Genomic DNA, 26,152 nt, shown 5'->3' on the forward strand with positions numbered 1-26,152 from the left:
ATGGAGAGTAAGTCAGATTATATTTTTTCAGATGTGGTAAATGACCTAACATGATACGATACATTTGCCAAGCAAAGACCCATAGATGCAGTTTTCTACTTATGGGTCAAAAGGACTTAAAATTTTTAAAAGTCCTCCTAACTAAGCTAAAAGTAAAAAAAAAAAAAAAATTGGTGAAAAGGAGAATAAATTTAATAAAAAATATATAAGACTTGTTGCTCTGCAACATATTTCCCATGAGCTTCTACAGCCACCATTTTCCTTTTAGAACTTATCTGTCAACAGAACCAGACTGATGGAAATGCAAGGCAGGTTCTTCTCAGGAACTGAGCTGTCAATATGAGATTAAAAAATTACTTTTAGATTTGGTTTCTCAATAAGTAAAACAATAACTTCAGCATATTTACCTTAGCATTTCTTTCCTGGTCTACATAATTTTAGACAGTTTTAACTTCTTAATCATCCTTTTAACTTTAATATCTTGTCTTCATCAATAGTTCATTAGATGGAAATTGAAAAGGGGATTATCTGTGCAAGTTTTATGTTTTTGTATAGTAAGGCAAATCATCTACTATTCTAAGTTTCCAGATTGTTTTCATATAGTAACCAGTAGGATAATTTAAGTTAAAGTCAGATTTTGTGTAAGCTTTCAGGATATCTTTTGCTGGAAAGACTATCTAATTCTTCAGCTTTCCATTTGCCATATTGCTCCATTAAATTTCTAATGAAAATGTTTTAACTTCTTATTTTGGAGTTTCTAATCAGTGGGATATAGAGTTGGTTTTTTCATCATAGCAAGAGACAATAAGTTGATACACAAAAATTGAATGAATCCATGGCCACTTTATATTAGGCCCTCAACAATGACTTTCTTCTCTGCTCTTCAGGTTGATGTCAGAGAACATGCTTTGTTGGCTAAAGCAAATGAAGTGAAGTAAGTGAAATAGTGAGTTTCATCTAAATAGTTTTAAGCCAAGAAAAATACTGCTTTCAACCATAAGCTTTACTTCTATTATTGGCACAGAATTAGGCTCTTGATCACAGGAATAGGGAAAAAAGAGAATGGGCAGCTTCATCAAAACTGTAACACACTGCAGGGTAAAGAGCTACACGTATAAATGGGTCAGTGGCATCCCTTATTTTAGAGAGATTCTTTCAGATTTTAAATCATTACACATTCAACAAAAGTGGTTATTTGATATTAGTGATCAAATTGCTGTTGATTATTCATTTTTAATATTTTAGGATTCCCTGAGTGATCATCTTAGTTCCAATATCAGGAAAAAAAGCTTGTTATTTAGTATAGTTTGTCATTTTGAAAGAAGAATAAAATTAGGTTTGTAAAAAACAATGTACAAACTTTCCATTGATGGATTGAATCAGTTTTACTGGTTTGCCTGCCTTTTGGAAATATCTACTCTATAGAATATCTCAAGGAATTTTAAGCACAAGGAGCTCAATAGCAACTCTGAACTCATCCCAGAAAATGAAAATTTTGCTTCACAGATTGCTTAAGTCACACATCGCATCAAATAACTTCTGGTTTCCATTGCGATAGAGGTAGAGTAATTGTGCTTGGATTAACATGTATTATAGGATATCTATTTGTCCTTCCAGTACCTGTAAAAATAAAAGAAGCCTCTCCTTCAACTCTGAAGCAATTCTAATAACTTGACCAAGATCCATATTTCTCCCTGCGAAAGGATTTAACTTTCACCTGCTTTAAGAAACAAAATAGCCCTCAAAGATACTTAAAGCCTTGCTCTTATTACCATAACTGCATTTAGATGCCATTCATGACTGATAATTCCAACACCTTGTGGGAAAAAAAAGTTGCATGCTGTAAACATTATAAACATATTCAAATAAGCTTAACACAATCTGCCATGCTTATTTCTGCCTAGATCACGGACCAGCAAAATGGTTAATGCAAATGGATTTATAATTTGCTTTGGGGGGCCAGTTTCTTCTCCTTATTTATTAGCCCAGCTGATGGGGCAGATTTGATGAGGCACTTCTGGAATAATTGAGTCATCACACAAAGAAGGCTGCTAGCATTCAGAGTGGTTTTATCAGCAGCAAGCAGGCCTGATTACTGACAATTACACTCTGATCCGGTGATGGAGGAGAAAGAGCCAACGAGTGGGAAATGTCCGTGTTTCTATCCAGGAATAATTTCTACATTCATTTTACATGCTAAGTGTTTCCTATCTCTGCATAATAAACTGTAAACAGGAATAGATGGCACAATGTCCCTTAATATTTCCTGGTAATGAAGACACAAATGTACAGTGAGTGCTGATAAATATAGATGGAACATAAGCTATTCTCCGGGACTGTATTGTTACCTTTAAAACAAATGCATTTTTGTGGTAAAAGCATAATCATAGCTAATGCAGAAAAATGACAGAAGATTGAAACTGTCCTTGTAACTACATAGAAACTTTGTGAAAGTCCTGTTAATCACTGCTGCTTTAAAGGCTCCCACGCTCAAGGTGAGATACTAAGAAACCCCATCATTGTGTTTCTGCACAGCCAACTGAGAAGAACTCTCACGTTTAGTCACAGCTAAGGCAGTGACCTTCATTACCACTTCAGGGAGGACACATTTCACCTCAACAAGAAAGCGGAATCCCTGTGATGGATTTCCATTTCCCTGCCATTGGAACTTGAAGCTGAGATGTTTACCATGAAGAAAGAGACCTAAGCCGACATGATCTGTCTAGTACAGTAATGCATTACTGTCCCTAGTGTGGTGTTTAAGCCACTCGTTTATGGCGTGGTTTCTTAAGACATTATGAGCAAAGATGCATCTTGAGACAACATGAGCAAAGGTGTATATATGTATATATACATATATTTTTTAGGAGGTACTGAGGATTGAACCTAGGATCTCATACATGGGAAGCAGGTGCTCAACCACTGAGCTCCATCTGCTCCCCTCACGGAGATTTTTTATTCCTCTAGCTTTGTCTCTGACTCAGAATCTAGTTTGAAATGCCCAGAAAAGGGGGCTTGTCAGTATTCTTAAAGCACCACTACAGATTTTAGTTGAAAAACTTTAATGTCCTATGATATCAAGAGTTTCCTTGTTGAAAGTCAATCAGGTGGCAAACCTTGCATAATAAACCTGCTTGGATTTGTTTGCTTAATCTTTCCTCTAAAGCTCCTTCCTGGCTTTCAAAGAAATAAAAGTTATCCTCTGTTCTGTGGTAACTATGGAAACTCTGTTTCATTAAACTAACCACTTAACTTCAAGGCTTGTGTTGCAACTAAATGTGCTATTTTGAGTAAATCTATCCTAAACAACTGTATAATGTCAAAACATTTTTTATAAAGTTCAAAGAGCACTTGTTGATTCAAAAAAAAATGAGGCTTTTTATTATGCATAGGGAATTTTTTCTCTAAACTATTTTATTACATAGGTTATAATCTGCTGTTTTGCCAGTGGTAATTGCTTTTCATTAAAATCTTCACCACATTCGGTAAATTTGAATGAAGATTTTTAAAAAATGTAATCATTTCCTTCATCATCTGACTGAAAATGTGAAATGAAAGAGTCTACTGAAATTTTGCAAAAATGACATGACCCTCAGTTATTGAGGTCTATGGGCACTGGAGTTTTGTAGGATGATCCTTGGTTTAATTCTTACTATGGTGTTTAATTTAATATAGATTCCTTTATCACCATTATCTTTCTTCTACAAATGGACTTATTATTGGTTCCATATGCATTTATTTAGCACCCAATCTATGTTATTGCTCTGTGCTAGACAGTGGACATAAGAAGATATATAAATTTAGCACAACTCTTGATTTCAAGAGTGCAAACCAGCAAATTGAAAATTCCAGTATAATGTAAAATTTACCATAACAGAGGGAACCAGATTGGATAAGCTCCTAGAAGAAGATTTCTGAAGAATGCATCCCTAGAGTGTTCCAGAGAACACTGCCTAAAATAAATACATTTCCCCAAAGACTGACTGAAACGATACAAATAGTTCATATTACACTTGGCATGGTTAAACAATGCATTAAAGCCATATTTTTATATAGTTACAAGAGGGTCAAAAGGAGACTAGATGGTCAAATCAAATGGCTAAAATGAAGTGTTTTGATTTGCTAATGCCGTTTGTAACTCGTCAAGGAACTTTCCCCTTCAATGACAGAGTTGTAACGTCTGTCTGCTGAAGTGGGATTTGTCGTCCATGGTGAGGTTCAAATGACAGCATCTCACAGAGTTCTGTATGCCGACAGTGTTTGGATGCCACCTTTCCCTTGATCCTTACTGCATTCTGCCTGACGTTACATTAATTCTTGTCCGTTTTATCCTCCCCATGCCAGTGTGAGCTCATGGAAGAGAGGAACGGTGCCTTACTGAGTTTCCATGTGCAATAAAATGTTATGGCCAACCTCAGGGCTCAAGACATTATTTAATTGAATTTAAATTAGCTAAAATATAATACTTTTCAGATTCTTGAGATAATATTTTAGGAAATGGCTTAAAATACAGAACATCCAAAAATGCAAGGATGAGTAAGAAGTGTAGTAGATGACATGGTCAGATTTCCCCCAATGTCTACTTTTAACTCATTTATATAAAAATTACAGCATATCATTTAAATTGACCCTTTTATGGGAATAAATCCAGAGGTAAAATAGAAATGTAGCTAGTCTATTGTTTCAAATTTGGAAAGAAAACTATCTAGGAGGGCTTCCAACTTATTCAAACTCTATATAGTTTCCACTACGTAGACCTCAGTTTTCTTACAATTTGTCAAAATATCCGGATTCTTGTGCACTTGCCTTTTATTTTAAACAACATATATCCATATCTTCCAAATTGATGACTTTTCTATTGGAAATAAAGTGGTACTAACCCTGAGGGAAAGACAAAAATGTTAATTTATTATTTTATCAAAATAGTAAAATTAGCACTGAATTTTCCAAATAATTACAGCTTGCCTTTACTGAACTCTTCTTAAGCGATAGGCACTCTTTTTAGTGCTGTATATGCCCTATCCTATTTAGGCATCATGACATGCCTATAGGGAAAGTATTATTAATTTCACATATGGAATGGAAGCGGAGGGAGCTCACTACTTCACCAAGTATTCACACAGGTAGCAAGAAGAACTAGGATTCAACACAGACATCTGCTTTGAACACTAAACCCCAGCATACTTGGGATTAGTTAGATTGTGTTCCAGCCCTGCATTAGAGAACTTCCATGCCACTGACATTCCATTCGTCTCACCCATGCTCAGTTAAACACAGACTTACTAGAAGTTCCGATAAACCAAGTATTCATTTGTACCACGGATGATACAGGCAATGTGTTTGCAGAAAAATTCGGGGGGTGACACCGCAGCAAGGGCAAAACGCAGAAGCTAGAGATGTCTCTGAGTTGGTAATAACTATCACTAGGATCTGCAGAATGGATATTCCCATGGAGAGAAACTGTAGGATATTCCTACAGAGAATATTGATCAACCTTGGGCTCTCAAGAAATTTTGACCCCTTTCATCCCAACATGGAAAGTCTTCCTATGATTATATAGACAAATGTTAAATTTGTCTCATCTATTGGTTGGCTTGTTCTCTACATTAGTTTTCAATTTCTGCTGTAACAAATTACCACAAACTTAGTGTCTGAAAACAACACAATTTTGTCTCACAGTTCTGGAGGTTCAATGTCTGATACAGCTTCTCCATGCTAAAATCCAGGTTGGTAGCATTCCTGCCTGGAGTCTCTAGGGGAAAATCCATTTCCTGCTCATCCCGGCTGTTGGTCAAACTGAGTTCCTTGCAGCTGTAGGGCTGAAGTTCCCAGTTTTGCTGGCTGTTAGCTGAGGCCCATCCCAAGCTTCTAGAGGCTGCTGCCCACCTTGGCCCCTGGAGCCTTTCCCCCATCTTCAAAGCCATTATCATCCCGTCTCAATGCCTCACCCTGCTGGGAGCCAGCCGTTCTCTCGAGTACTTGTTGACTAGGTGGGGCTACCCGGGCATCCCATGGTCATCTCCCATCTCCAGCTCTTTAATTCAATCACATCCCTTTTGCCATGGAAGGTAACACATTCACAGGTTCTAGAGAGTGGGATGTGGCTCTCTTTAGGGTGCACTAGGCCACCCATCCAGTTCTCTAGTCACATATGTGAACCTTGCCTCTGCCTCTTTTAAAGTATTCATGCTCCTGAGACATGTGTAGTCATAACAGTCATAAATAGGGAGCAGATGTGGCTCAAACTGTTGAGTGCCTGCTTCTCACATGGGAGGTCCTGGGTTTGGACCTCCTAAAAAACAAACAAACAACAAGCAAACAAACAAGAAAACCAACTCAGGGGAGCTGATGTGGCTCGGTGGTTAAGCACCTGCTTCCCACTTACCAGGTCCCAGGTTCAATCCCCAGCCCTGGTACCTCAAAAAAATAAAAGTCATAAATCAAGTTGAACAGTGTGGAAGCATTCCCATATTACAGGAAGATATCAATGTGAACAAAATCAAGCACGTCTAGTAGTCTACTAAAACCAAGTTCCTTAATTTCTCAGGCTTCTGATGGATGCTGAAAAGTTAAAGATTACTTCCATTTGTGTGTATGGGGAGGGGTAACTTTTAAATAGTCTTCACTTACCTTCCCTAATATCTATTGGATTTGAACTGGAGAGTTTCCGTTGCTACCGATGAGAAGCATCATCCCAGGAAAAATGGAAAGGAAAAAAAAATAGAAAAGTTGATTAAGTCATAATTACCTCCCTCCTACTGAGTATATATAAAACAATCCTTTCAAGCACTTTACATACTGACTATTAGAATATGGGGTTGGACTAATATCCAATCTTCAATGGCCAAACATAACATTCATTTGAAAGGACTCCCCATCAACCAACAAAACAGGTGTGTGCTGTTATCAGAAGGGGCTTTTTAGATTTGAGCCCTTTTGTAGACAAGTGCATTTGAGAACCTTTTCTAGGGACACACCTGAGAGTGAAAGTGAATTATCAATGACAGTCTAAAAAAAAAAAGAAAAAGATTCAGTGGTTTAACACTAATTTCTAATCAGATCCTACAGAAAGGAGCAGCCCGCACGGCAGCTGTACTTTTCCCAGGGTTAATTACCTTTCACTGCTGCCTCCTAATGAGTCAGCTGTTCCTGTCATCGCGGCTGCACGGGTTCATCTGGAGCTTTAGCTGTGGACAAACACAGCCCTGACAGTCCTATTTACATACAGGGGTGTGGGCTGGGCAAAGATTTCAAACCCATTTTCTAAAAAATCCTTTAATTTTCACTTGTCTTCATGCTGAAAAAAAAACAACAAAACAAAATACAGTTACACATAAGGATTGACTTGGTCAACTCTTGCTTTTCTCCTAGGTCACTGGGTTTGCTGCCCACGGATTTAGAAGCATCAAAGCTTTGGAAAGAGGCAAACTTCATCCCCTCCACAGAAAGCTTTGTTTTACGGATCCCTTAGCATCATTACCATCACCCTATGGAGAGGGGTGGTAGCTTCAAAAGTTTGTAACTCCCTTCACTGCTAAAAAGACTTCTGAAAAAATTCCATATTATAGAAAGTGAAATTCAAAAGTAGAAAATTATCTAGATGAAAAGACAGAAAAATTTCTTAGCTTTATTTGTACATAGAAAAATGAACTGATCAAAGGAGAGTTAAAAAAATAGATCTGAAAAGAACACTGCTTTCACCTAATATATCTGAATCATAGTGGGAGGTTACATATATTATAAGCATCTATATAGACACACACACACGATGTATTCCTCTGAAAAGGCCCTACTGTCCATCTCATAATGTTGGCACAAAGTGCCCTTTATGTATTTTTGAACATTGCAGCAAAGAGGTTTACGTATCCCTCCCCCTGTTTTCATTCAAGAGGTAATTGAGAGGTATAAAAACCAGGATGCCTCATTGAGTTCCACTTTGAAAACCTCCGCTCGCCTCTGAATAGATACACTCCTCTTGGTAAGTTTGCTGCTCCAGCCTTAGCTCAGTGGCTCTCAGGTTTTAATATGCACCAGGATCACCTGAGTAGGTTGTTCAAGTGCAGGTTCCCATTCCCACACCCTGGGGTCTAGTCAATAAGGACCCAGGTGATTCTGTTGATGCAGGGACGATGCTCTGAAGAGTCAAGCCCCAAAGCCATCGTTCTCACACTTTAGCCTGTGCCAGAGCCCTGGGGAGCCTGCTACTGTCTAAGTGGGTATCTGGTGGGGGCCTGAGAATGGGCATTCTAACAAGGGCTCAGATGATGCCGATGATGCTGATGTCCATGCTTGGGGAAACCCTGCCTCAGTTACTAGGGAAAAACTGCAATCCCCATAGGTCAAAGACTCTATAAACACAGGGAACAGAAGCAAAGAACAAGACTAAACTTCCACTGTATTCTAGAACTCTTTATCTGCTCTGGTTTTAATACTTTATGGTGGAGAGATCGACATAAAAAGTGAATGATCTGGCTCATCATTGAAGTACATCCTGAGAACCACTCTATACCTCATTGAACTTGATCTTCCCTCTAGATGAAACCATTCATACCAAGAAAGAAACAACAATTATGCACTTCTTCACTACAGGTGCCATTATTAAATGTGAGCTCACAAATTACAAATCCAAGGCTTTACACAATATTTAAACTTGCCAGAAGCAAATAAAACACAAGAATGAACTAATTAAAAATTATATCATAAAAGCAAATTTAAATGTCAAGCAATGATGCGAGTTTCCTTGAGACGGTAAATATTTTACCAGCCCTAGTAAATTCTGACTTACTTTAAAAACGGTACAATGTCTTTCTCACATGCAATCATATGTGAAGTGTTCTTTTTTGATTGTTGCTATTTTGGGGACACATTGCTTGGAAAACTTTTTGGGGGACAAAACATTTTATTTTACTACTAAAAATATATTTGCATTGCCATTCATGTAAATATTTTCAGGATAGAGCTCTTACAAGGACATTTTGCAACACCATTCGCTGGAATACACATTTTGGAAAGAGGGGAGTGCAGCCAGTTGGTAATTAACTAGATTCTAGAATGAAGCATCTCCTGAGTATGTTTTAGTAAAGAAATGGAGGATGACACTCCAAACAGCAAGTTACTGAGTAGAAGGTAAGAGCTTTGGTGTTAATCTGCTCAGGCCGAGAGATACTATTTGGTGACCTGAAATAGGATCCTATTAATTGGTACCTTAGTAGATTGAGGACATCATGGCTTGTGGGAGGTTGAATTATGTACCTCAATGAAGGACATATTCTTTTTTTTTTTAATTTTTTTTATTTTTATTTTTTTATTTATTTATTTTTTTTGAAGGACATATTCTTAATCCAAATACTCGTGGGTCCGAATTTATTTGTACATAAGACATTTGAAGATATTATTGTTATATGTGCAGCCAACTTAATCTGTATGGCTGGAAGTCTTGTAAAGAGAAATCAGTAGAAAGGAATCAGAAGCTAGAATTTAGCAGAAACCAGGCAAAGGGATGGACATGGGATGGGAGGCAGAGATGCAAGCCGAGGAGGCCCAAGGACTGTGGCACGTCAAGCCCAGAGTGCTACAGGTTTGAGGAGAAAGCATGGTCTTGCTGACCCCTTGTTGTAAGACCTCTAGCCTTCCAAGCCTAGAGCCAATAAATTCCTGTTGCTAAACCATCCCTTATGTGGCATTTGTCATAGCAGCCTAGCAAACTAGACATGACTCAGTGTAAGAAACATCGGTGAGCAGGTGAGAGAGTTTTAAAGGAATCAATGGCCCGTCTGAATTCTTGTCACCAGTAAATTTGTTTGCTATCCCAGATATTCAACACAGCTATTTTTAAAGTATAAACCTCATCCAAATGCAAGATGTCACAAGTATGGAATTTAATGAATACCAGTTTAACTAACCTTGTTGGTATAGAACATGCTATTTAATTAATCATTAACTTATTCAAGTCTTCATTAAGCACCTATTCTTCCAGAGAAGTAGGGGGAACTTTCATATAAACAGATGGAGTCCTTAGTGAGTGGAGAGGGGTGTATGGGGCGTGTCACTTTAATAATCCAAATATTTCTGCTGTACAAATTAAAGAGGCCATAAAAGAAATCTGTGAGCAGATGTGGGTCCTGAAGTCATTCTTGATAACTTGAGAGAACCATCTGATGTGCTTGATAAGAACTCTCCCCTAGAAGTAAAAGCATCAGGGCTGTGTATTGTTTGAGTGAAGAGGAATTTGTCATGCAAATTTAGAATGGAAATACCCAACAAGGTTCACATTGGCTGAGCCAGCACATAAATGCCCAGGTCCTAACTGATCTCTCTCTCCTTGGATGGTTTTTAAGAGTCACAATGAATCAAACTAAATGAGCGCCTTTGCTCACTTGAACATCTGGTTTTATAGTTGTCTTATTCAATTAATTGGAGGTCAGGGCAGTTCACATCAGGAGTTTTGTCCTATGCTTACCCAATTCCAATCTATTATTTTTTATTGGCTTTCATCAGCCAATTGGTTTCTCTCTTTATATCACAGAGTTTCATTAGTCGTGGCAGATTACTGAGGGTCCCCAACCTGCTTGGTCTTCTGCCAGAGGCAACAGATTATATATTTTTCAACATTAAAGTTTTCCCAAAAAGCGTGTGCAGGAAGAAAATGCCTTGGAAGGACTATGGAATCCTATTTTTTAAAGGAGGTACCGGGGATCGAAACTGGGACCTTGTACATGGGAAGCAGGAGCTCAACCACTGGAGCTACATCTGCTCTCTGAAATACCATTTTACTCAATGGATTTTCATGTGAATGACTGCAATGCTTGTGAAATGAAGAACTTGCCTCAGAATAAGTTGGACGGGTGTCCTTATCTCCTGCGGTCCCAATGACTGCATTTCAGGACCCGAGGAAGCCACTTAGCTCCTGTCATAGAACCTAGACCCCTGAAATGAACTGCGGCTCCCGCGCCCACTGTATGCTCTAGGGTGGATCTCCTGCTGGCCAGCGACAGCCTCCTCTCTGCTTTGCCTCCATTGACAAGAGAGAGTTGACGATTGGAATGAGAATCAGCAGAGTAATTATCAAGGAAATAGGGAACCATGATGAGGCCTCTGGGATAGGAACTTCAGGAAAACAATAGGTTAAATATTTAGAGATAAAACATGCAAATGTCTACAGTGTGTCACTGAAAAGGATGCTAGTGAAAAACACGTAGTTTAAACTTTCATAAGACTAATAAACATGATGATTCAAAGAGATAATATTTTATTATTGGTGTTATATATTATCAGTTTCCTACTTGTGAAGTAGGAAATTATTTTTGGACAGTTTACTTATAAATTGAGACAAACTTTACAAATTAAGAAAAAGGGGGAAAAAGCATATGTAATACTATTATACCCTAACACACATACCTGTCAACTTTAATGCAAAGTGGAAGTGGATATTTAAATTTAAGTACTATCACTACCAGATTAATCATATATTAAAATTAGATGAATGACTGCTATGTTAAAAATGTATAATGAAAATAAATTGGACAGTTCTGAAAACAACAGGACATAAAATGAAAAATTAATAGAAGAAATATAATATACTTTATTGTAAAGATATAAATGAATGTGCTCAGGGACACACTGATGTCAAATTACATAGATGGTGGTGGTAAGGAATAGATTGTAGAATGGGTTAAATGGTCTAAGGAAGTCAATGAGCAAAAACACAATCCCATGAGGTTTTCAGCAATAGCTGCCCATTCATTGGACATTGATCCTGACCCAGGCACTGAACTAGGCATCTCATGCTTGTATTAAGTCTCACAACCTAAGGAAGCTGACACAATTATTCCAATGCAAAGTAAGTGAACGTTCACACTGGTAGTAGGAACAAGTGTTAAAATCCTGTACGAGGGAAGTGGATGTGACTCTAGAGATTGGGCTCCTGTCTACCACGTGGCAGGACCATGGCTCATTTCCTGGTGCTTTCTAAAGAAGACAGTGAGTTGACATGACAGGCAGATGTGGCAAGCTGACACAACAAGATGGTGCAGCAAGAGACACAAGAAGAAAAACATAATGAAAGATGCAATAAAGCAGGGAGCAGAGGTTCCCGGTGCCTCCTAAAGAAGACGAGCAGGACGATGAGCTGGTGCATGGGCAAGCGCTGTGAGCTGATGCAACAAGATGATGCAAGAAGAGACACAAGGAGAAACATAAAGAGAGACACAACAAAGCAGGGAAAGGGGGTGGCTTAAGTGATTAGGCACCTCCCTCCCACATCAGAGATCCTGGGTTTGGTTCCAGGTGCCTCCTAAAGAAACAAAGAAGACAGACAAAGCAAGTGCAAACAACAAGGGAGTGGAAAGAGATAAATAAATAAATCTTTTTAAAAAATCCTGTCCAAGGGGAGAGGAATGACTCAAGCAGTTGAGCACCTGCTTTCCACATGGGACGTCCTGGGTTTGGTTCCTGGTGCCTCCTAAAAACAAAACAAAACAAAACAAACAAGCAAACAAATGAAAAATACAAGCTCAGGGAAGCCAATGTGGCCCAGTGTTTAAGTGCTGGCTTCCCAAATATGAAGTCCTGGGTTCAATTCCCAGCCCTGGTCGCTAAAAATAAATAAATAAATAAATAAATAAATAAATAAATAAATAAAAAAAAGTCCTGTCTGTTACTAAAGTTTTTTTCTTCATATTTCTAAAAAGTTAAAGTTGAAGTCCAAAGCTATAAAACTGAAATCTTCCTTTGAGGAAATCATAAGAAGACTCCCAATGATACTGTGGGAGCTCAAGGAACGTGAACTTTTGTAATGCATTTAGACCGAATATAGACTGGGCGGAAAGACAGAAAATCACTGAGTGCTAAGGTAATGGAAACATTGGAATATGGCAAAAATCATAAAATTGGTACGTGGTAGGGGGGAGACAGAAATAAATGATCTAGGTAAATGCTTTGTTGATGATTGGAGACCATGAACTCTGATCCAAGGCTTGGAGAAGTGACTCAATTTATTTCTGAACCAAGACTGACCTGAGTTTGATCCCAACTCTTAGAACTTACTCATGTGATCTCAGAACAGCATGTAACCCCCTTAGCCTTCAGGTTCTTCATCTGTTAAAAAAGAGACAAAGACAGAGTCTCCCTCCTGGAGCTGTAAGGACCATGTGAGATGGCACATTTGGAACCTTCTGCCATCAGAGCAAGGTCTGTCCCAGGCGGTGCTCACAGGTAGGAAGTCTCTAGTTAATATCCACATGGGTTCATGGTGGTGATGTGTGTTGATAAGAGTCATTACATCTTTGGAGATTAAAAAATCCATTGTCTTCAAGAGAACATGTAGCTAGCAGGAAAATTCATTAAGTATTCATTCAAAAATATCTATTAATAGTGTTCTATGTTATTATTTCTTTTTGCTAGATACTATTACATATGCTTTATATTATATATTTTATATATTATATACGCTTTTATTCCCATATTACAAACCCTTAAAGTAAGTCCTTACTTACGATCACACAGCTAGTGAGGAGCAGAACTGGGAATTGAACTCTAGTTCCAATGTCCACTTGTTTAATTTTAACATCTTCTCATCATCATGAGATAGGTACTGTTCTATATGATAGAGATAAGGAGATGGACTACCCAGAAATTATAATATTCCAGTGTGTACACCAAACCAAGAGCCAAGGAAACAATAAGTATCGATCACAATATTAAGCAGTAATAGGCACTATGGAAAAATAGTGTAGGCTAGAGTATGGGAGTTATTTATATGGAGGTAAGAATAACCTGTGCTGGTTTGAGAAAATGTACAAAGATCCATGTATGTGCCTAGGGTTAAAATAGGTGGAGTCTTTCCCTCTAGAATATATAAAGAATTCCTGCAACTGAATGAAAAGACAAATAACCAATTAAAAGTGGGCAAAGGGGTTGAAGGACATTTCTCCAAGTTGCTCAACATCATTAGCCATCAGAAAAATGAAGATCAAAACCACAATGAGGTACCACTTCACACCTACAAGGATAGCCACAATAAAGAAGTCCAACAGCAACGAGCATTGGTGAGGATGTGGAGAAATCAGAACTCTCATACACTGCTGGTGGGAATGTAAAATGATGAAACCACTTTGGAAAACAGTCTGGTAATTCCTTGATGGTTAAACATAGAGTTATCACATGATCCAGAAATTCCATTCCTAGGTATAAACCCAAAGGAAATGAAATCATAGGGCCACACATAATTTTATACAAACGTCCATAGCTGCATTATTCACAACATCTAAGAAGTGGAAACAACCCAAATGCCCATCAACTGATGAATAGATAAATAAAATTTGATGTACATTTATTATAAATAAACAATAGAATATTATTTGGCAGTTAAAAGAAACGAAATTCTGATACATGCTCCTATGTGGATGAACTGTGAAAACATTACGCTAAGTGAAAGAAGCCAGTCACCAACGATCAAATGTTGTATGACTCCACTTACATGAAATGTCCAGAAAAGTCAGATCTATAGAGACATATCATAGATGTGTAGTTCCCTAGGACTTGGGCAGCAGTGAAGGATTGGAGGGTGATGGGTTCAGAGTTTGTTTTTGGAGAAATGAAAATGTTCTAAAACTGATAGTGGTAATGAATGCACAACTCTGTGAATATACTAAAGATCATTGAATTGTACGTTTTCAGGGGGTGAATTGAATGGTATGTGAATTATATCTCGATAAAGTCACAAACAAACAGGTAGAGTCATAAAAATCATCATAAGGTGTTTGTATTTTACTTGAAGTGTGGCAGGAAGTAAGTGTGGCAGGAAGCTGTTGGACAGCTTTGCACAGAGGAGTGGAAGTAGGGAACTCAATCCCGAAGCCATGGCAGTCACCTGAGTATGAGAAGGTGGCTTAGCCTGGGGTGAAGGTGGTAAAGGTGTGGCAAGATGGCTAACAGCTGAGGTTCTATGCTTGGTGTGAAGAAGGAAAAACAGGAAGAGAAATTTGGAGCAGAAATATATCTGCTGCCTGTTATGGTCCAAAAATATTACTCCCAATTCGGTGACACATGTTCTCTGTGAGGGAAGCTAATCTCTTCCCCATCCCACTCTTTCCAGCCTTCCTCCATCTGACTCCGGGTGGAAGGACACTTTCCATTTTTCCTTCGACCTTCTAATTCAGGTTCATCATTTATGACAAATCAAATACAAGAGGAAAATTCTAGCTCTTCTGGTTCTCATTAAGCTTGCCATCTTCTGAGATTCTGTGCCAATATCAGTTACAAACATTTAGGAGTTGGGTAGATCCATTTATTTTTAATAATGGCAGGATACGAATGAAAGAATTGATAAAGAGAAACACATTAAAGGCACTGGCAGTTTAAAACCATTCCACACAGAGTCTGGCACTCTATTTTCATGGAGGATTTTTAAGGCGATCAACTCTGAATGTGAACATTTCATCTTTATACTCACATACATGTCCGTCTGCATCTACTTCCATCTCCTTTCCTCTGGTTTTAGGAAAAGTGGTTCCTTCCTTCTTTCTAAGGTTACGTTATCTCTTGGGCTGTACTTACATATACTTCCTACTTCGTGTATTTTCCCCTTCTTCCATAACTTCACGAAACTCCTGGGGTCCGTCTCCTCCACATGTAAACATAGTTCTCCTGTCCATATTGTTATTTCTGCTCTTCAGAGTCAACTTGTAAAAAATTCCCAGGGACAGCTTTTTTCCTTCACCCTGCTTTCCCTATAAAACTCATGGCCATCTGGCTTCTAGCTTCTGACTCCATTCACGTTTCCCTGGCCAAGCTCATCAGTGACACCTCCCTTTGGTTATCTCTGAATTACTGGGTCTGTCTTCTAGGCGTTTAACACAATTTCTTCTCCTTTCTTTGAGAAACTCTTTGTATTTCTTTTCTCTGACACTTCTGCCTCTTCTTTCAGTGTTCTATTTTGGTTAACCATCCACTCTGTAATCCAAATCTGGTGGCTGTTGATTATAACGATCTAACATTTTTCAAATCTATTTCCTTGACCTGCCTGTTGCACAGCTCAGATCCCCCTGTATTTTGAGTGCCATTAGGCTGGTGTCATCTGCGAGGCAAGAAGTCTTTGAGTTCTTATGTCTACATCCTCACTTGAGATAGTTGTTGCAACAGAGCTGGTTGAATGGATGAATTCAAGATTCTTTAAATGCCTCTTCTATGAAAACTTTCTGTTGTTACCTCCAAGCAAAGATAGCCATTCTATCCTTTGCACCACACCTTTACCCTTTTAGAGGACAAGGGAATTGACTGCACTGGTGAGAAGCTCGTGAGGTTGCATGTGCCCACAGCCTACTTCATCTTCCTGTAAGCCACAGTCCTCCACACGCCTCACCTGCTGTATGGGCAATGACCCAACAAGGTTGAGAGCCACTGCTTAGACCACTTCCTCTACTCTGGCACACAAGGTTCTTGAGGGTGGGTGATATGTCCTACACTCATTTCATATGCTTCTGGTACTTACTAGACACAGAGAAATTTCTAAATCAGTTAATTGTACGGAGTCTAAATAACCTGTTCACAATTGTCTAGCTCTGATATTTATCTTTTTAAAAAAAATTTTACTTGTTTGGAAACTTGTGTAAAAAAAAATACAAGGATTATTTTAAATCATACCCAGCTGGGGTAAAATATTTTAAAATCTTGTGAATTTGATGCATTGTTCACCTAGGAAAAGTTATGATATTGTGGTGGAAACTCTTCTTTCTCATATTCCTTCCTGCCCCTCCCTCATTCCATCTCTTTCTCTCACCTTAACTTCCTTCAATAAGTACTTATTTCTTAATAGGTTCAAAGTTTCCTGCTAGGTATTTAGGAAGAATAAAATTATTTTAAATATAGGTTTTCATCTAAAGGATTTTTATCAGACCTCATTAACTCAACTCCTTTTACTTAGAATTATACTTTCCACATGGTATTTAGAAAAGATTAAAAAACACTTTCAGGTTAATCTTCTATAATAATTTAAGGAAACAGTATGAGTATTATAATAGTAACTGCCTAATTAAAACCTAAAATACAAAAACAAATACCGTGATGTGTCTAATCCTATTTGCAACCTCTCATCTGTGCTCCCAAACATTTTTTTTTAAGCAGTGGAGCCTTCTTTCAAGTGAAATCTTAATGACAAGCTCATGCAGCAAAAGCATGAGGCAGCTGGGGTGGGATTCGGGCTCAGGAGGCAGCCTTGGTGCTGAGATTGTGTCCTGGTTCTGACATAGCCACATAATTGCAGAAAGGTGGCTGTCGGTCCTCTCAACTATGAAAGAGGGGTGATTGTCATCGCTACCCTGTGGGCTGTTTCTCTTGTTGTCATCATGAGAATTAAAAGAATTAGTAGATGTGAAGTACTTGGGAGAGTGGTTGGCACACTGCTTGTGATATATGATGATTATAATTTTAAAAATGATGTTTTCTGCTTGACACCAAAATACACAGAGGAATAATTCAACAGTAAGCATGTCTCTATGAGTCTATGTTTCTACTCAGAGTTACTATTTCTACTTCTGGCTGTTTGAACAAATGTTCAACTTTTGATCTGACATTTTGCACCAGAGCTAAGGCTCCTGTGTCTCTTAGAACAAGTTACTTCTGAGATTAGGCTTCAATGGCATCTAAAAATGAGCATTGCTTAGGGAGGTAGAACGGATGCTTATGCTGTATCTGAATTAGTTTCCAAATTCTTGGTATGTTTTCTTCCTAAAAGTTCATAGACTTATTGGGGGGATGAAAGCACCTCACAGGTTACCTAATGTGGCCTCCATGTAAGAGAAGTTTTCAATAAGGGAATTAAAGCACCTTGGCAAGTCCTTGTTCAGGATCACTCAATGACTTAATGATATTTAACTGTGACTAGAACTCCATGTCCTTGGGACTCTGTGCCACTTAGTGATGTGTGGCTGACTCTGCTTTTCTCCTGTAGTGACCATGTTGACTTGGGAGACACTGAGAGAGCAGGTGTTTGGGGACACTCGCACTTGGGTTCCAGACTCAACCCCGGTAGTGGCTTAAGGAAAAGCATCTTTACCTCCCTCAGGCTCAGTTGCTTCATCTGTCAAAAGGAGAATGAATGGGATTATTATGAACATTAAATTACACAATACCTATAAAGAGCTTAACCCAGGGCTGGGCACAGAGCAAGCCTATAATACTCTGTGTTAAAGTTTACTAGTAGCAGTAGTAGTATATATTTCATCACTGTCAGGGGAAAAAACCATCAGTGCAACGTTTGTACCAGTTCTTTTTCATATCTGCCCAATCTTAAGAAATATTTCTTGGACTGATGGTGTAACAAGTGTGTATGTGTGTGTCTGTGCACTGGAGATAGGGATCAGGGAGTGAGAGGGGAAGAGGGAGAGAGAGAAACTGGTATGTGTGTGTTTTTCCGTTATACAACAAGCTCGGCCTGGGACCCTATGGCTTCTCCAAACACCCCCAGCTTAAATGCATGCTGCTGTGCTAGAGAGTATATCACAACCTCTCATAGTCTGCAAACCTGAACCTTGGAATCCTCTGGGGGATAAGGTCTGATTTTGGAAGAAACATGCCCAATGAAGTAATTCTTGGAAATTTGACCTGTAAACCAAAAGGCCCGTATCAAAACGTGCAAGCTGTTCTATAGTCTGAAATTTAAGGCTGGAAGGACATTCAACTGAATGAGTATTTTAGAAAAATAAAACCAATGGAGTGTTCTATCAGTTCCAAAAAAGTCTGGGTTAAATGTATTTAAGTTACCTGTGAAAACCAATGAGAGCAAGTTCTGGAAGGTTTTTTGTTTGCTTACTTTGTTTAGACTTGGAACCTGCCTCTGGGGAGTAAAATGACAGAGCTTTAATCCCTAGGAAAAAAAAATTCCCACTACATCATAGAAACCAGGATAATCCTTCATGAAGTCAGAAATAACAACAAAAAAAAAAAAAAAGGAAGAAAGAAAAAGAGAAATAACTTCCTCTATGATTAAAAAATGACAACAGCAGCTCACTCGACCTCCGTTCTGCCTTTTCCTCAGGTCTGACATTCTGCAGATGACCGCCCTTATTTGTCCCTACATGTTTTCCAAAATATAAAAGTGAAATAGAGTCCCAAGGGCACTGTACTTGAAAGGTTATGAGAGTTAGAGAATTTTAACCATGCCTGCCAAATCAGCAGATGGCTTGTGATTATAATTATATGCATCAATAAAACGAATAATCTTTACAAAATTTGAATTTCTACTAAAGTAAGGGATTTAGTAAGCAGATGCAACAGAATGCATTTTCTTTAACCCTTTTGGTAGACACTGGTATCTTTCACACAAAAAAGAGCAAGAGTTCTGCATGTAATGGGTTGTATTCTTTAATTTTTGCCCCTTTCTGGAGTGGTCATATTGTCAACCTCAATCTTTCCTTGATTTCATTTTCTTCATAAACATATTCCATCCTCGGCCCATTTTAGCCATTCAGAATTGAAATGGTAAGACTAATTCTTTACCGTTGTTTGGTATTTGAAAGAAGAAAATGTAAAAGAAATAAATATCTCCATCTTCACTCATAGCACATATACTGTAGAAACAAAAGCACAAAGAGTGGATGCATCTTTCTAGTTTATGACATTCTTTTACAAATTAAGTTTTCAATAACAAAATTTTTCATTTTTTAATATATTCTCTTTAAGCTATATTCCAGGTATGAAAATACTATTTATTCTATTTAAATAATTAACCATTTTATTTCTGCCTTGTTCTGCATCGCATTATAAGTAAGGTTAATTTAGTTTTGTCTTCTGCCAAGCATGAATTCACTCAAACAGAATCAGATTCATATATGACAGATCTGAAAAGAAGAATGAGGCAAGGTTTACAGGGTATACTTTAGCCTTGTTGCCTTCATGAGGAAAAACTCAAAATTGAGGGAATGACATTAAATTAGCTATGTTACTTTAAAATTTTGGTAGCACAAAAATTTGTGAATATTTTAAAAATGAGATCGTAATGTGAATATTTTTCATGGAATTACCAAGTGTAACTCTTCATTAGAATAGTATCAACTAATATATACTTCACCCCATCAAATCAGCAAATATAATAATTAGGGATATTTGGAGAACATGTATTTTGTACAGGTATCTCTAGCACCTTCTTGTTTATACTATATAAATTAAATAAATTAAAATGTTCTCATCTAAAGAGTTAGTATAGTGTTGTAGTTGATTCTATTTAATAGTGTGCATGAGTTATTAATAAAACTCTGAAGGCATAGACATTTTTGTTGGCCAGTACAATTTACCTGTGGACACAGGATACATGGATACAAAAACTCTTCTTACCACAAAATTCTCTCAAAATTGCAACTTAAATATACAGGTCAAACCTTACAAAAACCTTACTCCTAGCAACAAAATCTGAACTGTTAAACCAAAACGATAATATGTTCTTGCCTGAGACATTATAAATTTGATGCAACATTTGACAAAATAATAATTCAAATACTTGTAAAGAAAATCAGATAATCCCTTAGAGTTCACTAGAATATAATTGTACCTGTTAAGAAAGAATGTTCAGCAATAAACTAGGTTCAAGTACCAATTTAAAAAGAAAAAATGTAGTGCAAAACTTATGAACCAAATCCCAAAGGGGAAAAATCAAAAGATAAAGATATTAATTTTAAAAACCCAAAAGTACAGAAACGAGGAGTAAACCCACAGTCTTAGTGGTCCATGACCTTTGCTGTAATTAATACTCAAATTACAGGTTTTCAAATTCAACAAAATTAAGCATTTCTGCTTATAGAAAGTTTGAGCTAAAGTGTAATGAAATTGTAATGCACACCTTTGATTGATATTAATAAAATAAGCATAATATGCCAATTTAATCATCTATACTTAATACACATTTAATATTTTAAACATGTTACCTTAGAGTTGTTATGAGCACTAAGCCACGTAAAATGGAATTGTCACAATCCTTACAAAATTTAGGACTCTAAAAATGAACACATGAGAAAGAATTCTGTATTGGTTGAGGCAAATGTGTAGGGACTAAATAATATGATATTGTTATGTCTACTTAGAGTTTCAAACTCCAAGTCATAGTAAAAAGAAACACACACTTTGAGCACCTGCTGTAACCAGGGGCTTTAGGGACATTAACTTATTTGATTTTCACATAAAAGCAAGATTTACCTACTGCCGCTACCCCTGCCCTGCCTATGTTTCCCCCAACCCCATTTTACAGACCAGGAAATTGAGGTCCCAAAAAGTTAAATAACTTTATTGATGCGGACTTTGTAAGAAGAACCAGGTTTCAAACGTTTGTCAGTCTTAACTGGAGAAAGGTGTGTCATAGACTCTCCAGGGACTGTTATCACCCATAGGGCACAGTGTGACTGCCTACTCCCCAGGAAATGTTTTACAACCCTTTTTCGATTGTGGCTGTTTAGTGGTGGGGACATCTCTTTATCACTCCCAGAACCCAGTACGGCGTTTGAACCAACTAGTTTTAATAATACTTAGTGGTTAAGTAAGTGAATCTGAATAAAAGTTCATTGATACAAAGTTTTCTACTCTTAACAAAAATTAAGTTCCTTAAATTTCTTTAAAGAAGGAAGTTATAACAGCAGATGAAATAATGTGTATTTTCTTAACTAAATTAAAAAATTGTTCAAATTCAAAGACAATATTAACGGAAACAAGTTTGAAGAAACATACAGTAGTGATCTGTGCTCTTAATTACAGTACAGTCCTATTTTGTTTTGTAGAATGACAATTACATTTCTGTGAAATAATTCTACTCAGTTTTATCTGCAGTTGAAACCAGTGAATTTCACTCAAGTTTGCACACTCTTTGCTGTACTGCTAAGGATAGGGGATAATACTTACAACCATTCAAAATAATTGTGTTTTTTTCTGAACAATTCACTTCTGAATTAAAATCATGAACATCAGCAATGATAGAAAAATAAATTATAATAAATGGTGTTTGAAATTAAAAACCATTCAGCACAGAAAGATAACCTCATGTATCAATAATGTCTTAAAGAATATACTAGTTACATAACTCTGCTAACTAAAATTGTTAGGTAGCAGTTGTAGCCATTTTCAGAAGCTTGCTTTTCCCCCCATGATTTCTACCTCCTGAAAGTCCTGGTGATGAGATTACGTATTAGAAAAATCTTTACTTAGTAAAATCAAAGTCCATCCTCCCTACATATGTTTTTCTTGAAATTAATAAGACATTATTATTAATATTATTATTATTTCTTTCCTTCTAAATTCTGGTTACTAGGAAAACAATACTTAGAGTCTGTAATACATAATACATATTTCATATACACACATACATGCTTTTACACTAACTATATAAATAAAATGAATGTTAGGAATACATTTGGAAAAGTACATCAAGAGAAAAAAAGAAAAAGCAGTGTATGACCTCTGATCTCCCAAAGCATATTTTGAACCTATATTATGGATCTCTCATGAATAATAACAAACTATTTGTTCTGTACCATAATATTTCTACCCTCTTATATAAATAAAAATGTTTCAGTGTAAGGAATGGAAATTAGCAAACTGATTTCTATATCGTAGAGAGATTTAATTCATGAACAGATGATCTTGACATGCCTCTATAATATTAAATGACAGTGCCTTTAAAAATTGAATCCTGACACTAGTATTCCAGACACATCTATTTCACAACACCACATTTATAGTAAGAATACTTTTTAAAAATTTTTCAACGAGATTGTCAGAGTTTATTAAGCCATTGACAATCCACTGAGCTGACAGTTCTTAGAATAAAATATTTATTTTACCTGAATGTCTGGTAACAATATCATCCTCTCTTGAACTAAACATCCTCTGAACACACAAGGCTAAGGCAGACAGACATTTCAGCAAGCCAAATAAGACTTTCTGGCAACTTCCTGTTGCTATATTTCTCTAAAATGAACCTGCAATGCTATACTTAAATACTGCAAATGCATTTTTTCAAGGGAAACACTAAGCAATTGCTGCTCAAGTGTCAGATAGCTTTGATTGTTTTTCCAAGTACAGCAGGCAAATAACCACTGATTCTATTCAGTATTATAGCTCCATAGCAGAGACTTCCAGATTCAAGAGAAATGGAACACACAAGAAAAAGAGGAGCTTTTCTTTTCTCATTTTGTTGTGTTTGGTTGATTGATTTTTAAGATTCTGATCAAGGAAATCCCATAGCTGACATCAAATATATATTTGTAGATGAAACAATTTGATACTGACAAGAATGAACTTTACTGCACAAATGCAGACCCGGGATTTCATTTCCTCCTCAAAGCAGAACTAAATGAAATCAAAGTTGCCTCCTGCCTTTAAAAGTTTTTCAGACCTGAACACACACCTGAATGGTGGTTGCTTGTGAGAACACAGGTTCTCCATCCAACAGCCAACCTCTCAAATTCATGCTCACTTCCATTTGGGGGTACACTTTACTTTTGAGATCAAAAAACTTTTGTGAAATGGCAAAAGCAGAAAACAGTAACAACAAAATGAGAGCACTGATCACCAAAGCAATATTTCCAGTAGTGATAGCAAAATCCCTTCGTTATGACCTAGTTGTCGAGAGAAACGGACTTTCAGCCCCCTGGTTAGGCTAAGATCTGTTCTACTTTCTCCCTGGGGCTTAATTGCCAGCCCTGACTTACCGTGTGCCTCCTAGCCTTTGTTCTGCCTCTCACGCTGACATCAGGGAAGCAGTGATGTAGAAGAAAGCAGGGGTGGGCTAGGTTAGTCCAGTGTTTGTGTCGTTGTGTGGTGTGCAGGGACACTCGGTGATACTCTAGTGAGCTGCTAAGCTTTTTTTGTAGGCTTTGTGTCATTTACTTAACGACCAATCTCATTAGCTGCCAGGGTACAATGGGCTGATGTATTTTCTATGTACATTCTCTACAGTGACCCTCAAGGTTGCCGAAGGTCTATTTAATCAGTCAAATGCTGAATATATTTGCAGTAAATCACTAAAAAAATAAAAAAAATTTAAAAATGGGACGACAGCGGTATCTCCCTGGCTTACCGTTCACTGGTGGTTATTTGCAGGTCACAAAGCGCACACATATTTAGCCAAAACAAGGGCAGAGCAGGCGAGCCTGGAGTCCCTAGTTGCACCTCTGACCTGGATTTGGGGAAACTTTCAGATATTTTTCTCTCCGCCAGGACCCTGGGTTTGACAGTTCATTTCTTTCTTGAGGTAATCATATTAGGACAACAAGAAAGAACTGCTTTCTTTAGCAGTTTCTCCTTACTCCTCCCCCGCCCTCCCCACCTCCGTCCCACCCCCCTGCCCAAGCAGGCTCGGAACTCGGAACTGGCAAAGTTGCGTGTATGCCCTCTCTTTGGTTACAAGGTAAAACCCTGCCTCACTCCTATGACAACTGAAATGCTGAAAGCTCTATGAATGTCGACAGCTGTCCATAAGTGTCAGGGAGAGTTCTATTGTCCAGCCGGTCCCTGGGTAAAATGAATACTTTACAGCAGAGGCTGTTCAGCTTGGCTAAAGAGTATGGGGAGAAGGGGAGGGGGTCACTGGAGATTTCGCACACTAATTTAATCTGGGAAAAGGACAGGCTCTGCATCTCCCTTGAACAGACTGGCAGCAATCTGGGCCCCCACAGAACTATCTGCTTTTGCCTGTGCTCTATTTATTCCTTATCTCTGTTTACCAACCGCTAGGCCTCTTTCATTCACACCACGAGGCCGTTTTCCTGCTATCAGTCAGCAGCTGACACTGTGGAAGAGCCTCAAAGGCAAGGGGGGAAAAAAAAGAAAGAAAAGAAAAAAAGATCAAAACTAAACGAAAGCTATGTAAACAATGCAGCAGCACAAGTAAATGCAAAAATCCTGATTCTTAACCCAACCCGCAGGGTACAAATAGAATCTTTATACTAATTCCAACAAACCCACCACAGCGAGCTAGGGGCCACAGAGAAAGAAAAGTCAAAACACCATTCATGAAATCGCCATCCAAAGAGCATTGCTAAAATGCCCACTGGCTGCTGAAGCTGCCTGGCTTTCAGGGATGGTCTTATCTCCACCGTGGACCAATTAACGGGCAATCAGGAAACGTCTGCCTTGCCGGAAAAGGGGAGCTGCACATTTTTAAGGGAACCCTCACTCTCGTTAAAATACGAGTAGCACAGAATTATATCAACAGGATTATGAATTAAAAGGAACTCAACAACATTAACTTTTCTAATACCTTCTCATATTGATTAATTTTAAACAATTCAAGAAACTTGTCATCAAACTTTTTTTATTTATATGCAGAGATACTAAAGTGTCCTGGGCTGCCCAACCCATTAAATCTCTTTTCCAGGTCCCATGGATTTCACGTCCTTGTGTCAAAGTGATTAATGTGACAGAGGAGTTGTGGAAAACTACTTCATGTACAACTTTTTATCCTTTGAAGTACTCTGCAGTGTGTGAGTGAAAACCGAGTCTGGAACAACTAGTTTGCGGTATAGAAAGTGGAAAAAACAAAAGAAGTATTATTTTCAACCTAGCGAATTATGAATAAATCTAAGCTTTGAGAATGCAAAATATGCTTTACTTATATTAATCTTATTGCAAAATAATTTTGAATATTTTCAACAAATGGAAGGATACCTACCTAAAATAGTTCATTGAAGTGGGATATGATATATATCATTTATATGATATATAGCATACCCAAGCTTAGATGACAGTGCCTCACTCACATACATACAAAAAATTAGAAGTACATAATTTCTAACGCCTACTGTTTCTTAACTATTATTTACTTTAAACTTCCTCATGGTTTTTTTAATGGTTGAAATAACTGGCAATGATTGATTATTGTCATAAAAATCAATACCGTATTGACTCAATCACTAAAACCTTTATCAAAAAAGGGAAGACAATGTAGCTCATTATCTAGGATGATCAACTGGACCAGATTTCAGTTTGTGTTTTCACCTATATGCATTATGAGCAATGAAGTCTTTGCTACTTGGATCCTTTTTTCCAAATGAATTAATGAATTAAATTTATCCTTTCACCAGCTGCTAGGCAGCAGATGGAACCATTTCTGAAGCCTTGTTGAATTCAATCCATAAAACTCATTTCCTAGGATTAGCAGTCCAAAGTTTCTTTT

The 26,152-nt window shown here is 37.6% G+C and overlaps 1 protein-coding gene across 7 annotated transcripts in view; it reads right to left on the reverse strand.

The window, feature by feature from the left end:
- ST18 (ST18 C2H2C-type zinc finger transcription factor) overlaps window positions 1–26,152 on the reverse strand; it is a 292,702-nt gene that overhangs the window by 109,679 nt on the left and 156,871 nt on the right. For 5 of the 7 annotated variants that reach the window (XM_058275525.1, XM_058275527.2, XM_071207814.1 and 2 more), the window contains 2 exons: window positions 7,116–7,297; window positions 6,631–6,673 (listed from right to left, as the gene is read on the reverse strand). The gene's annotated coding sequence lies outside the window, so the exon portion shown is untranslated. Of the gene's footprint in view, window positions 1–6,630; window positions 6,674–7,115; window positions 7,298–23,687; window positions 23,827–26,152 lie in introns of those variants that run through there. The other 2 variants (XM_058275523.1, XM_071207815.1) reach the window with 2 other exon arrangements.

The sequence above is a fragment of the Dasypus novemcinctus genome, chromosome 14, assembly GCF_030445035.2.
Source record: "Dasypus novemcinctus isolate mDasNov1 chromosome 14, mDasNov1.1.hap2, whole genome shotgun sequence".
NCBI lineage: Eukaryota > Metazoa > Chordata > Mammalia > Cingulata > Dasypodidae > Dasypus > Dasypus novemcinctus.